This window comes from Salvelinus alpinus, chromosome 8 (genome assembly GCF_045679555.1).
Source record: "Salvelinus alpinus chromosome 8, SLU_Salpinus.1, whole genome shotgun sequence".
Classification (NCBI taxonomy): Eukaryota; Metazoa; Chordata; class Actinopteri; order Salmoniformes; family Salmonidae; genus Salvelinus; species Salvelinus alpinus.
This window is the reverse complement of record NC_092093.1, coordinates 33,637,259-33,649,959: the sequence shown is the minus strand read 5'-3', so window position 1 is coordinate 33,649,959 and position 12,701 is coordinate 33,637,259. Positions and strand designations below refer to the sequence as shown.

General features: G+C 41.4%; 1 long non-coding RNA gene across 1 annotated transcript in view; it reads left to right on the top strand.

Moving 5' to 3' along the window:
- Positions 1 to 12,701, top strand: part of LOC139582999 (uncharacterized) — a 33,036-nt gene that overhangs the window by 815 nt on the left and 19,520 nt on the right. The gene's annotated exons all lie outside the window — the stretch shown is intronic.

Genomic DNA, 12,701 nt, shown 5'->3' with positions numbered 1-12,701 from the left:
TGTTGCCGTTTTGTTGCTGTTGAAAGTGACTAAAACCATCGCTCCGGTGATACAGTCAGTCTGACCGTCATCACATGGTGGAGGGGGGAGAATCCCCCACTCTCCTCTCTCTATTCATCGCACCCAAACACCTGCTCACTGGCTGCTACCAGACCGCATATGGGCTCCTCACTCTGATTTTACATCCGAATTGATGCTGATTTCTACTCTATCCTCGTCTCAATCTGTCTCTCATCATTTTGTGTGGCGTGCATTATTCATTTTATTTTAGGCTGTAATGGTGCTGTCGCTTATGAAATACATTTTTGAAACGACCGCCAACCTATGCAGTCCCATCATGTTGATTTCATTTAGCATTTGCATTGGGGGACCAATTCTGCATTAGGCTATACATTTTCATATGGCTATGGCCTACAATTAGAACGAAAAAAACAAGTGTCCTTATGACTTATTGGTTAATTGTCTTTCTCTTTACATGTTCCCTCAACTAACGCGAATTCAACGTGAAATCAACGAAAAGTTGATGACTTTTTCCCACGTTGTTTCATTATTGTTACACTTCGCATCAAAATGCATACAATGTTGCTACAAATAGACTACACAAGTGGTTTGATAGATCTATTTAACTGATTGCAGGAACATCCCGACATGGCCTTTGTTTCAATAAGGCAAATTCATTGTCTTGTGGTGCCCGCTGAACTGAATATACCAACCTGTCCGGTCCAGCATTTGTTGCGTTTGTTGCTCTCTCCCCCTGGACACATTTTTTTAATCACAAGATGTGCTACACGGTTGTCCACATTCTGCCAAGCTCTCAGAGCGAAAATCAACGGTGAACCCTGATGAGGAAGACTTGGCATGCGCACAGGTGCACACACACACACACACACACACACACACAGGAACCCCGTGGCTTAGTTGACAGATGTCCAGTCGATGTGATTTTCTTAGCTAACATCCGCATCATGGCTGCTGATTTGAGCCCTTACAATGATGCGTAAACCTCCCACTGGGCACAGACGTCAATTCAACGTCTATTCCACGTTCAACGAGATTTCCAGTGAGTTCCGTGTGTAGGCCTGTAGGCTATTCTATTTGCCAGCCTGGAGAATAATCATAGGTCCTGCATGTTGTTTGAACAAATGTTCTCCTATTCACTCAAAGTGGAACCAATTGTGCATTGTACCTTGTGTATTTTCTTCGGATTCAGTCACACATTCTGCAAAGCTTGTGTGAGGTTTATTAATTGGTTATTTCGTTTAGTGAATCACAGTGTTAGTTAGCAATCAGGTATGCGGGAACGTCACCCAGTTGCTCCCAAGCTCGAGGCGCCACTGGTGACTAAGTGGCGGGAGATAAGGCGCAGCGCGTGGATCATAATGTCATGTAGCGTGAGCGGCCAGAGAGAGCAGGGGACTGACTGACAGCTGAGCACCGTGAAAGGGAGGAAAAACTAACTCCCGCGGGAGGTGGAAATGGGCAGCCGATAATTACATTCTGTTCTGACGGGTGTGTGTGGAGGAAATCAAATGAATGGACGGACCTGCATAGGAAATTACCTTTGTGTCGAAGGTGCAGCTGTCATTTTGAGGAGCTCGCTCACGCTCTGTGAAAATACATTTACATTTACATTTAAGTCATTTAGCAGACGCTCTTATCCAGAGCGACTTACAAATTGGTGCATTCACCTTATGATATCCAGTGGAACAACCACTTTACAATAGTGCATCTAACTCTTTTAAGGGGGGGGGGGGGGTTAGAAGGATTACTTTATCCTATCCTAGGTATTCCTTAAAGAATGTCATTTGATCTTTCGATGGTTGATTCCTTGATTAGAAAATGGGTAGCCTAAGATGACTTTAAACTCAGTTTGCAGTATTTGTATTGGTGCATGGCATTCAGAATGACATTAGGCTATGCTTGAAGAAAATTACCCCCATCTCCCCCCCCCAAAAAAAATAGATTTGTCTTGAGCAGTTCTCAGTTAAAACAAGTTAGATATTTACAAAATTCTTAATAGGGAAGAAGACACATATTACAGAGCGTGATCGCAAAGGTGTCATTAAATTAGTCACCACAGCGACCGAACTCCTGTGCTGCCCGTGGCGGTTTCAGCACCATGTGAGTGGACAGCGCCTTGTTGACTCTGCACTAGCGCTGCCGGGACCTTGGAAGCTACTGTTTTCACTGGTATAAATGAGGGCGATGTTAGATAACTCATGCATTATTTTAGATGTTTACATTGGGGTGTAGATGTAAAGATCAAAACATCCCAAATATATAGTAGTGAGTCGAAACAGGTTACTTAATAAACAGCACAGCACCATTAGGCCTGAACACAGTCAGATTTGGACAATGGACGCTCTTTGGCATGCTGTGAACTCTCCATACCTAAATGTAAGTGTGAGTGAAGCAAACCACCCCTGCATGGCAAGATGCCATGAGTTGAAAAATAGCCTATTTTGGGAACTACACGATTTAAACAAATAAATAGTGTAAGGCTATTCACCTCGAATATCAAGTGGTGGCGTGATTCAATTGCATATCTGAATGCAAAGACAGTGATCTCAGTTTGAGTTGTGATTTTTCTACAGTCAAGCTAATGAATTACATAAATTCATCATAGGCCCGGGGCTTCAGCCTCTGACCTTGGCTGGTCCACAAGCGTGTTTGTGTGAAAACCACTAGTCTGGTTCTGCTTCAATATTACACCGGGTGAGCGCCCATCAAGGCAATGCCCAGGAGCTTATCTCAATAGCCAGATGATGGAGGGAAAACGATCTCTGGAAGTTATGGGAGCACGTAGCCTGTTGAGCCTTCAACTGAAAATGGAGCAAATTACCAGAAGTGCCGTTTAAAGAATCTCGATAATTGTCATGAATTATTTTCATGAAAACATTATTTTTTTCTTAGCATTTCAGTTCCCTGTTCCAGCAAGATCAGAGAAATGGGTGAGTGGGTTCAACATGGCTGGCTCCCAGTGCTGAGTAGCGTCAGTGCTGCCAGGCCGGATGTGTTCGCTCGTCCAGACAGACAGTGATTCAGATGGCACTTAATGGACTCGTGTTGTTGGTTTATCGGAGGCTTGCCCAGGGGCGTCGCTAATATGGTCGTTGTGTGTGCACTAATGTTCAGATGGAGCAATATGCTTGAACTGCTGTATAAGTCATGATCAATTACACGCCATATTGCGAGCCGGCCCGTGGTTTAGGACTGACCCAATCTCACTATTTTACATCTGGTCAAACGCAGCCTTCATAATGTTATCAGTGGCGACAGGTTCAATTAATGATCTGGGAATTGAGGGATTTTGTCATAACTGGGCTCAGGTCCAGGAGACCAATAATGTTATGTTCACTGATTATGTTACAACATATAGGCCTAAAAATCTGTTTTGTACACCATGGTTATCTCTGTTGAACATTATGATTTTATTTTTTGGGGTTATATGTCAGTATATCTACATTTATCTCAGAATCACGTATACTATTGTTAGGAAGGTTCTCTTTCAATGAAGCACACACACACACACACACTAGGTTGGAGAGGCTGGAGCGTAGGGATGCCGCAGTGCAGAGCCCAATGAGCAGATTAGAGGGGTTAAATTCCTTGCTGGAGGGAACATCGCCATTGGGTATGATATGAGGAATGACATTCAATTCCATCAAGCTATACACATACCATCCTGACATGTTTATTGTTATTCTTATAATTTATTTAAAATGTCAGTCTGGTCACATCACACGTTTCCAACGGCAAATTGTGCAATTAAGTAAAAAGCACACCACCACCATATAAACAGATTACCCATGCACTCCACAATCAGTGCAACGTTTTGGCAGGATTTTCTTCAGAAGGATGCAATGCACATACAATGCCAGAGGATGGCACTGTTGTAGCAGTTAATCTTACAGTCTCCCACACTTTGCCATAAGTGCATAGCCTATTGCATTTTGGGTCAGAAGCTATGGATAGTTTGCATTGTTTGAATGATAATTTGATAAACCGAAGATGATCATAATGAAGGTTTTAATAGCCAGTTTAAAACTAAACCTAGCCTGTGGGTTGATTGTAGCAAACTACATAAATCTTAGTTTTGTTGGCCTGTATCGGTAATATGTGCAGTCAATACAGTGGTCAAATGACTGTAAGGTCATAGTCACATCATATTGATTGTCTGTGTCAAAACTGAGGTGGCAGCAGACATCCATTTTCCACATGAGCAGAATGCATGGGCCAGGTCTGATTGTGTTAAAGTATGCCCTGGTAACCTTCACACATCACTTCCTCTCCAATAAACAGCACAATCCCATATTCAAGATTTAGCTCATCACACCATAGCAATGAAGATGGCAATATACTGTGTCATGCATCCAACAGTGTAAAGTAAGTGTGGGGTAAAAAAGTATCTCGGGAATTGAAAGTCAACCTGATAATATTGAGGAATAGAATAGTATTTCAGAATAGTATTTCTACCAGTGGAGGCTCCCCAGATGAGGAAGTGGAGGACCATCCTCCTCAGTGAATTTCCTAAAACTTAAACATGTTAAAACATTTTAAAACGTATAATTTTTAGATAAAATTGTATTAAATATAATCACGTCACCAAATAATTGATTAAAACACACTATTTTGCAAAGAAGGTCTACAGTAGCCTTAACAGCACTCTGTAGGGTAGCACCATGATGTAGCCGGAGGAGAACTCCTTTCATCCTCCTCTAGATACACTGACTTCAATACAAAACCTAGGAGGCTCATGGTTCTCACGTCCTTCCATGGACTAACACTAATTATGACAATTTCCGGAGGACGTTCTCCAACATATTAGAGCTCTTGCAGCATGAACTGACATGTTGTCCACCCAATCAAATGATCAGAGAATTAATCTAGTACTGAAAGCATAAACTACATCTAGCTAGCACTGCAGTGCATAAAATGTGGTGAGTAGTTGACTAAAAGAGAGAGAAAGAAAATAAATGAACAGTTTTGAACAAATTAATGTCTTCCTAAATGAAGGAGAAGCAAGACAGAAATAGAGAGAGAGATACATTTCATCATATCTTTTCACTTTCAGTGTCACTTACTTAGCTAGCAAATGCAGCTAGCTAGTTTATCCTACTGAAACACCCTGCTCAAACAGAGGGATGCTATGTTAGCTAGCTGTCGATGACTATCCAATACAACACTGTAACTCTTCCAAGTCAAGGTAAGCTTTTGGTTCGACTAATTTAATGCCACTGGGGCCCGCCGGTGTAACTGCTTACTGACTGTACACCGTAACGTTACTACATCACCATAACATTACTGCATAACAAGTTAGTTCTATTAGCTATGCTGACTATGACGTTACTTTACTAGCTAATATGGTGACAACGATGTAGGCTGTGTGTAGCGGTTTGGCTTGGAAAGGTGTTTTCGCCTAGTCACATACAGCTGAAGTCCACAAGCGAAGGGAAGAGGTGAAAGGAGGAGAGTGCATAACGTACTGTAGATGCGAGAAGGAATACAACGTGGTTGCTATGAAACTGTGAACTGTGTTTACGTGTGATCAGGGGTGTATTCATTCTGCCGAATCTGTTGAAAAGTGTTTCTTAAACAGAAGCAAATGGAACAAAATGGGGATAAACATACCATAATTTGTCCAATAGAAACTCTCGTTTGAACTGTTGGACTAATGATTACACCCAATATCAGCTAGATGCAGGCAAGAGTGTGCAAGGTATTGAATGTCCCGGTCTGTCCATGTGTCATTGTCTGTCACATCAAATTTGTCTCTCAACCTGTGTGCACCTACGTTGTAAACTTTCATTCATAATCTAGGTTACAGCAACCTCATGATGGGTATAGGGAAAATTTGAGTATCATATAGTAGCCTAAACCTATTGCTGTTACATTTATCTGGGTGAATGGAATATGAATGACATTCATCCAATATGCTGTAATAGAAATAAGGCCAAGCTCATGAAAAAAAAAATCATCCTCCCTCATCTAAAACGGAACTGACCGCCACTGATTTCTACTGTGAATTATTTCAAGTACTATTTGTACAGTGTTTCTCAGAGCAATGGTTCATATCCATATCGAACTAGCCTGGTTAATGCATGTAACAAAGGTGAACATCAAGAATTCAAAAGGCAGTTAGCAGGGCCTAAATGAGCAAACCTGCCTTTAGAAATTAACCAGCGCTGTGCCCGACAGTGCACTAAGCTGCAGGAAGGGTCATCTGTTGGCCTGTGTGTTTCCAAATGGCACCCTATTCCCTACATAGTGCACTACTGTGTGCCCTGGTTAAAAGTAGTGCACATATTAGGAAATAGGGTACCATTTGGGATGCATTCATAGTATCATGGGTCAGTACCGTTGTCATCATGTGGAATAAAAGGGGTCATGACCCCCAGGCTCCACTCTGATCAAAGACCTTGGCCAACCTGTTCCATCCTGGGAAAACCCATTGACCCTGAACTAGTCTGCCTACTGAGGCCCAGCACAAACCAAGAATAAACCCCAAGGGAGAAAACGTGCAGCAAAGACAATTGGCTTCGGGCTGTCTTTAGAAAATCATTATTGACTGTCCTTCAATCAATCAAAAATGTCCTTCTGTTCACATATTTAGATGAAGCCACAGGGCGGGGGTAGATGGAACATGATCCTAAGATTTTAGTCTGTTATTTATGAAAGGAAACATAGGATGCCAGACGGATGCAAATCACAAGAAGACAGTCTACATTCATCAAGGATTTGGTCATTTCTACTATGGTTTGTAGGTCATTATTAATTAATATCAATCATCTTGTTCACAGATGATGTTAGGCTGAAAACTATGCAGCTACTGTCCATAGTCTCACAAAATGTTTGGGGAAAATTCTAAGTGTCATGATCACATCGTGTCAATTCTTCACTTTTGTCTAAATCCATTGAAGCAATAACAATGCACAAATTGGTTCAATAACTATTCACACTCTCTGTCAAGCAAAAATACTGTCAGTTGTATTCTTTCCAAATGACAACTTAATTCACATTATTTTCGTTTTGTATATTTCTGCTGACCACTGTCTCTTGCATGCATAAGGTACACTTCCCACTTCCACAGTCAGAGCTCTGTGTCTACAGACAATACGTTAACCCTAGTGTAACATGAGAATCTCCAGCCCCAGCACAGTGGGGTACATTTTAATTGGCAGTAGTCACCATAATGGTGATTTTCCCTGTATGTTTGACCCACTTCTAAACACTCCCTCATTCACTACTACAAGCCAATTTGTAAAATATGTCCCTGCAGAAATGGGTATTTTGTTCTCTCTACACTTTGTTGTGTATTCCTAGAGAGAAGTTCTCATGGAAGGCACGATGGAGTTCCATTCTTTTCCCAGAGTGCCTTTCTTCCTCTCAAATGGAAAAAGAGGGAGTTTTTAGTGTGCTTGCCATAGACATCATCTGACTGTGAGGTAATACCCTAGCTGCATACCCATTGGCTGATGGGGATCAGGCTATGCTCGGCCCACAAAGGACAGGGTACAATCAGATCTGAACCCCGATTTCATAAAAGGTGTCCATTCATGCTGGCTGACAAATTGCCACTGAAGCATGAGACGAAAGGACCCCCCCCCCCCCCTTTCCCCCTTCAAGACACCCTCTCTTACCACCGTATTGGGGAAACAGGCTGAATTGCACAATCACCCAGCCTCCCTCAATGGCTGTCTGTGCCAAGTTTGGCTTTGAAAATCTGTGCCACTCACTCTCTTCATATTCTGTATGAGAAGGAGTAGGGTGTGAGAGCTAGCACCACATGAGGTTCGCTCTATGAGTAGAACATTGTGTTTGTCTACAAGGGAATCTGGCCATGCCAAGAGTGATATTAAACTTTATACAGGGTTTTTGATTTACTAAGTGCTTGATGAAGTAGCAATGGCTATCTTTCATTTCACCAAATATAAACAATGTAAAACACTTGCCGTTCCTGTGAATTTGCAACGCTGAACATTTTAATTTAAATGTCTAATCTCCTGTAATGTTAAAAAGGACTATATGCCCATGCGTCTCTTCGTTTCACCTCTCTGTGAGTTAAGTTACAAAGGGATTAATCAAAGTCCCTACTTGATGAAGGAAAAACAGTGTTGTAAGCCAACAATATTAGTCTCAATTACATTCTGGGGGGAAGAAACACAAAGTTGGGAGTGAGACAGAGTGAACTGGCCAGTCAGCAGAAGTTACAGTAAGCAATATTTACAGACCAAGGGCATTTCCCCCAGGAGGATTACAGGGCTAGGTTAGGGAGATAGGTTACTAGAAGTAACAGACCAGATGACTCCTCTCCTTGTTGACGCAGATTCAGCACCAAGGCCTTGCATTGAGGAAGGAGAACCTAAAGATGACCCACAATTGAGAGGTGTGACTGAAAAGTATCTCTCCGGATCATCTACTCTTAATATAATACAATACTTCTCATGACTCATAGGGTTGAAGGGTTTGTATAGGTCTTGCCCAGCCCTGCAGCTATACTAGCTATAATAGGATCCTATAGGCCAACTGCACAGTTAAATGGAAGTAGCTGTATTTTAGCTGAGTCTGCAATGTACACTGACATTATCCAACAATGTTACATCATTCATTGTCTACAAGCACAAATTACTTGTTGCAGGAATAGACCCACTGGTATTTAGGCTACTCTGTGCTGTAAATGGCATCCTTTTAGGTTTTAGTTGCTGCATCAAAAGTCCTTTTAAAAATAGGTAAGGCCCCGATGTCAGATATTCTGACATTGAAATCAAGTGACAGAGAGGAGGGTGTGAGGACAGGTATCACTGATACGCACTACTCTTCACCAAAATGGCTGAAGACTTGTCTCTTCATTAGACTGAAGGTGTGAAATATTGACCTGGGGTATGAGACTCGTTCACACAACACCTCCACATAATTATCATGCACACTACAACCATGCACCACAACTGTTACTAGACAGTTTTATATAAATAAATACAGTACCAGTCAAAAGATAACACACCTACTCATTCAAGGGGTTTTCTTTATTTTTACTATTTTCTACATTGTAGAATAATAGTGAAGACATCAAAACTATGAAACAACACATATGGAATCATGTAGTAACCAAAAAAGTGTTAAACAAATTCAAATATATTTTATATTTGAGATTCTTCAAAGTAGCCACCCTTTGCCTTGACAGCTTTGCACACTCTTGGCATTCTCTCAACCAGCTTCATGAGGTAGTCACCTGGAATGCATTTAAATGAACATGTGTGCCTTTTAAAAGTTAATTTGGGGAATTTCTTTCCTTCTTAATGCGTTTGAGCCAATCAGTTGTGTTGGTAAACAGAAGATAGCCCTATTTGGTGAAAGACCAAGTCCATATTAGTGCAAGAACAGCTCAAATAAGCAAAGAGAAATGACAGTCCATCATTACCTTAAGACATGAAGATCAGTCAATGTGGAAAATTTCATGAACTTTCAAAGTTTCTTCAAGTGCAGTCGCAAAAACCATCAAGCGCTATGATGAAACTGGCTCTCATGAGGATCGCCACAGGAATGGAAGACCCAGAGTTACCTCTGCTGCAGAGGATAAGTTCATGAGAGTTACAAGCCTCAGAAATTGTCAAGTAACTGCACCACAGACTGCAGCTCAAATAAATGCTTCACAGAGTTCAAGTAAGACACATCTCAACATCAACTGTTCAGAGGAGACGGTGAGAATCACGCCTTCATGGTCGAATTGCTCCAAAGAAACCACTACTAAAAGACACCAATAAGAAGAAGAGACTTGCTTGGGCCAAGAAACACGAGAAATGGACATTAGAGCGGTGGACATCTGTCCTTTGGTCTGATGAGTCCAAATCTGAGATTTTTGGTTCCAACCGCCGTGTCTTTGTGAGACGCAGAGTAGGTGAACGGGTGATCTGCCGGTGACACTGGTGATTTATTTAGAATTCAAGGCACACTTAACGAGCATGGCTACCACAGCATTCTGCATCGATATGCCATCCCATCTGTTTTGCGCTTAGTGGGACTATCATTTGTTTTTCAACAAGACAATGACCCAAAACACACCTCCAGGCTGTGTAAGGCCCATTTGACAAAGAAGGAGAGTGATGGAGTGCTGCATCAGATGACCTGGCCTCCACAATCACCCGACCTCAACCCAATTGAGAATGTTTGGGATGAGTTGGACCGCAGAGTGAAGGAAAAGCAGCCAACAAGTGCTGAGCATATAAGACTGTTGGAAAAGCATTCCTCATGAAGCTGGTTGAGAGAATGCCAAGATTGTGCAAAGCTGTCATCAAGGCAAAGGGTGGCTACTTTGAAGAATCTCAAATATAAAATATATTTATTTCAACTTTTTTGGTTACTACAGTACATGTAGAAAATAGTAAAAATATAGAAAAACCCTTGAATGAGTAGGTGTGTCCAAACTTTTGACTGGTAATGTATATATATATATATATATATATATATATATATATATATATATATATATATATATATACACACACATGTATATATAATTCATATGCCATTTAGCAGATGCTTTTATCTAAAGTGACTTACAGTCATGCTTGCATACATTTTACGTAGGGGTGGTCCCGGGAGTCAAACCCACTACCCTAGCGTTACAAGTGTCATGCTCTACCATCTGAGCTAAAGGACCCTTTTTAATGTCTGAACAAGTTCATTACTGGCTACTACCCCTCTTTTCCTCCACAACGCAACCCTGTAGTGTCTTAGAGACACAGCCAAGATAAACGGGACAACAAAACAATGCACAGCTGCCTCTAACACATAACACCATGGCCGTAGACGGAAAGACTGTGTGGGCACGGTGAAGTAATTTAAGACACATAAAAGAGGATGTTTGACTGTTAAAAACGTTTTAAACAAAGCCTTGGATAAGACTTGGATAATCCAAGTAACTGAACAGATGCTCTAAGCCTAGGGATAGTAAGACTAGGTATCACTCCCTTATTAACTAACATCGTGTCCTTGCTCTCCATGTTGAATGAAAGCCTCCCTGATCAAAGTAAGACATTGTAATCTCTACTTTTGCTATGCCGTGTGTGTGTTCTCTACTCTGCCACCATCCCTTGAATTTAACAGTCATATTCCACAGATTCCAGTTCCCCAGGGGCCTGCCCAGTTACAAAATCTTGACAGTAATCCACAGATTAAATGTTTTGCGGCATCAACCCAGCCAGCAGGAACAAAAGCGCTGTGAGGAGCGGCGACTGATCACAGTCTGCTTGACCATAATGAGGGCTGGTGTTTAGCGTAGACTTGACCTACTGGGGTCCCTCACATTGACCTCATAACTACAGCTCTTAAGGTTTTCAGGAAGCATAGAGGGCCTAAGCATTCGTGACAGCATTAACCGTGCCTTATTACCCACTTAATTGGCTACAGTTCAGTGCAGATAAAAGGAAATCAACAAAATCCTATTCAGACAGAGAAACATGGACATGTCGAGCTTGTGTTCTGAGTTTTTACATCTTAAAACATAGATTGTTTATGTTACATCACTGATATCACAAAGAGATATAGCAATACTCTCCATTACATAAGCAAGGCAGGCTGTTGAGTTCCTAGTATCGCCCTAGTTCACTCTGTAAGGCGATACAAAGGGCAGAGGGGGTATATAATGGTATTAAGTCCACTACGGCTTAAGAGCTTGGCCTTCTGTCATTATTGTCTGTGTGGATTATTGGTTTGAAATGTAGAGCCTTGGTGGCTTTCTGAGAAAATGTGCCTCGCTTCTCATAAGATGCCTGGAATACTGCTGATATTTAGAAAAGTGTCTAATGGGCTTAGCCACATCCCTCGCTCACCTCAGTTCCACCCTACCCAAAACATTTTCCAGAGGGTCTACAGTGCCTTCAGAAATAATTCACACCCCTTGACTTTTTCCACGTATTGTTTGGTTACAGCCTGAATTGAAAAATAACTACATTGAGATTTTTGGGGGGTCACTGGCCTACACACAATACCCCATAATGTCAAAGTGGAATTCTGTTTATTTTTCAACCCCTTTATTATGGCAATCCTAAATAAGTTCAGGAGTAAAAATTGACTTAACAAGTCACATAATAATGTATATAGACTCACTCTGTGTTCAATAATAGTGTTTAACATGATTTTTGAATGACTACCTAATCTCTGTACGTACCCCACACATACAATTATCTGTAAGGTCCCTCAGTCAAGCAGTGAATTTCAAACACAGATTCAACCACAAAGACCAGGGAGGTTTTCCAATGCCTCGCAAAGAAGAGAACCAATAGGTAGATGGGTAAAAAATAAAAAGCAGTCATTGAATATCATGGAGAATGGTGAAGTTATTAATTATACTTTGGGTGGCGTATCAATAAACCCAGTCACTACAAAAGATACAGGCGTCCTTCCTAACTCAGTTGCTGGAGAGGAAGGAACCGCTCAGGGATTTCACCATGAGGCCAATGGTGACTTTAAAACAGTTACAGAGTTGAAAGGCTGTGATAGGAGAAAACTGAGGATGGATCAACAGCATTGTAGTTACTCCACAATACTAACCTAATAGTATTAGTTACTCCACAATACTAACCTAATTGATAGAGTGGGTATGCTTGTCATCAGCAAGGACTAGGGAGTTTGTTAGGGGAAAAATCGTATGGAATAGAGCTAAGCACAGGCAAAATCCTAGAGGAAAACCTGGTTCTGTCTGC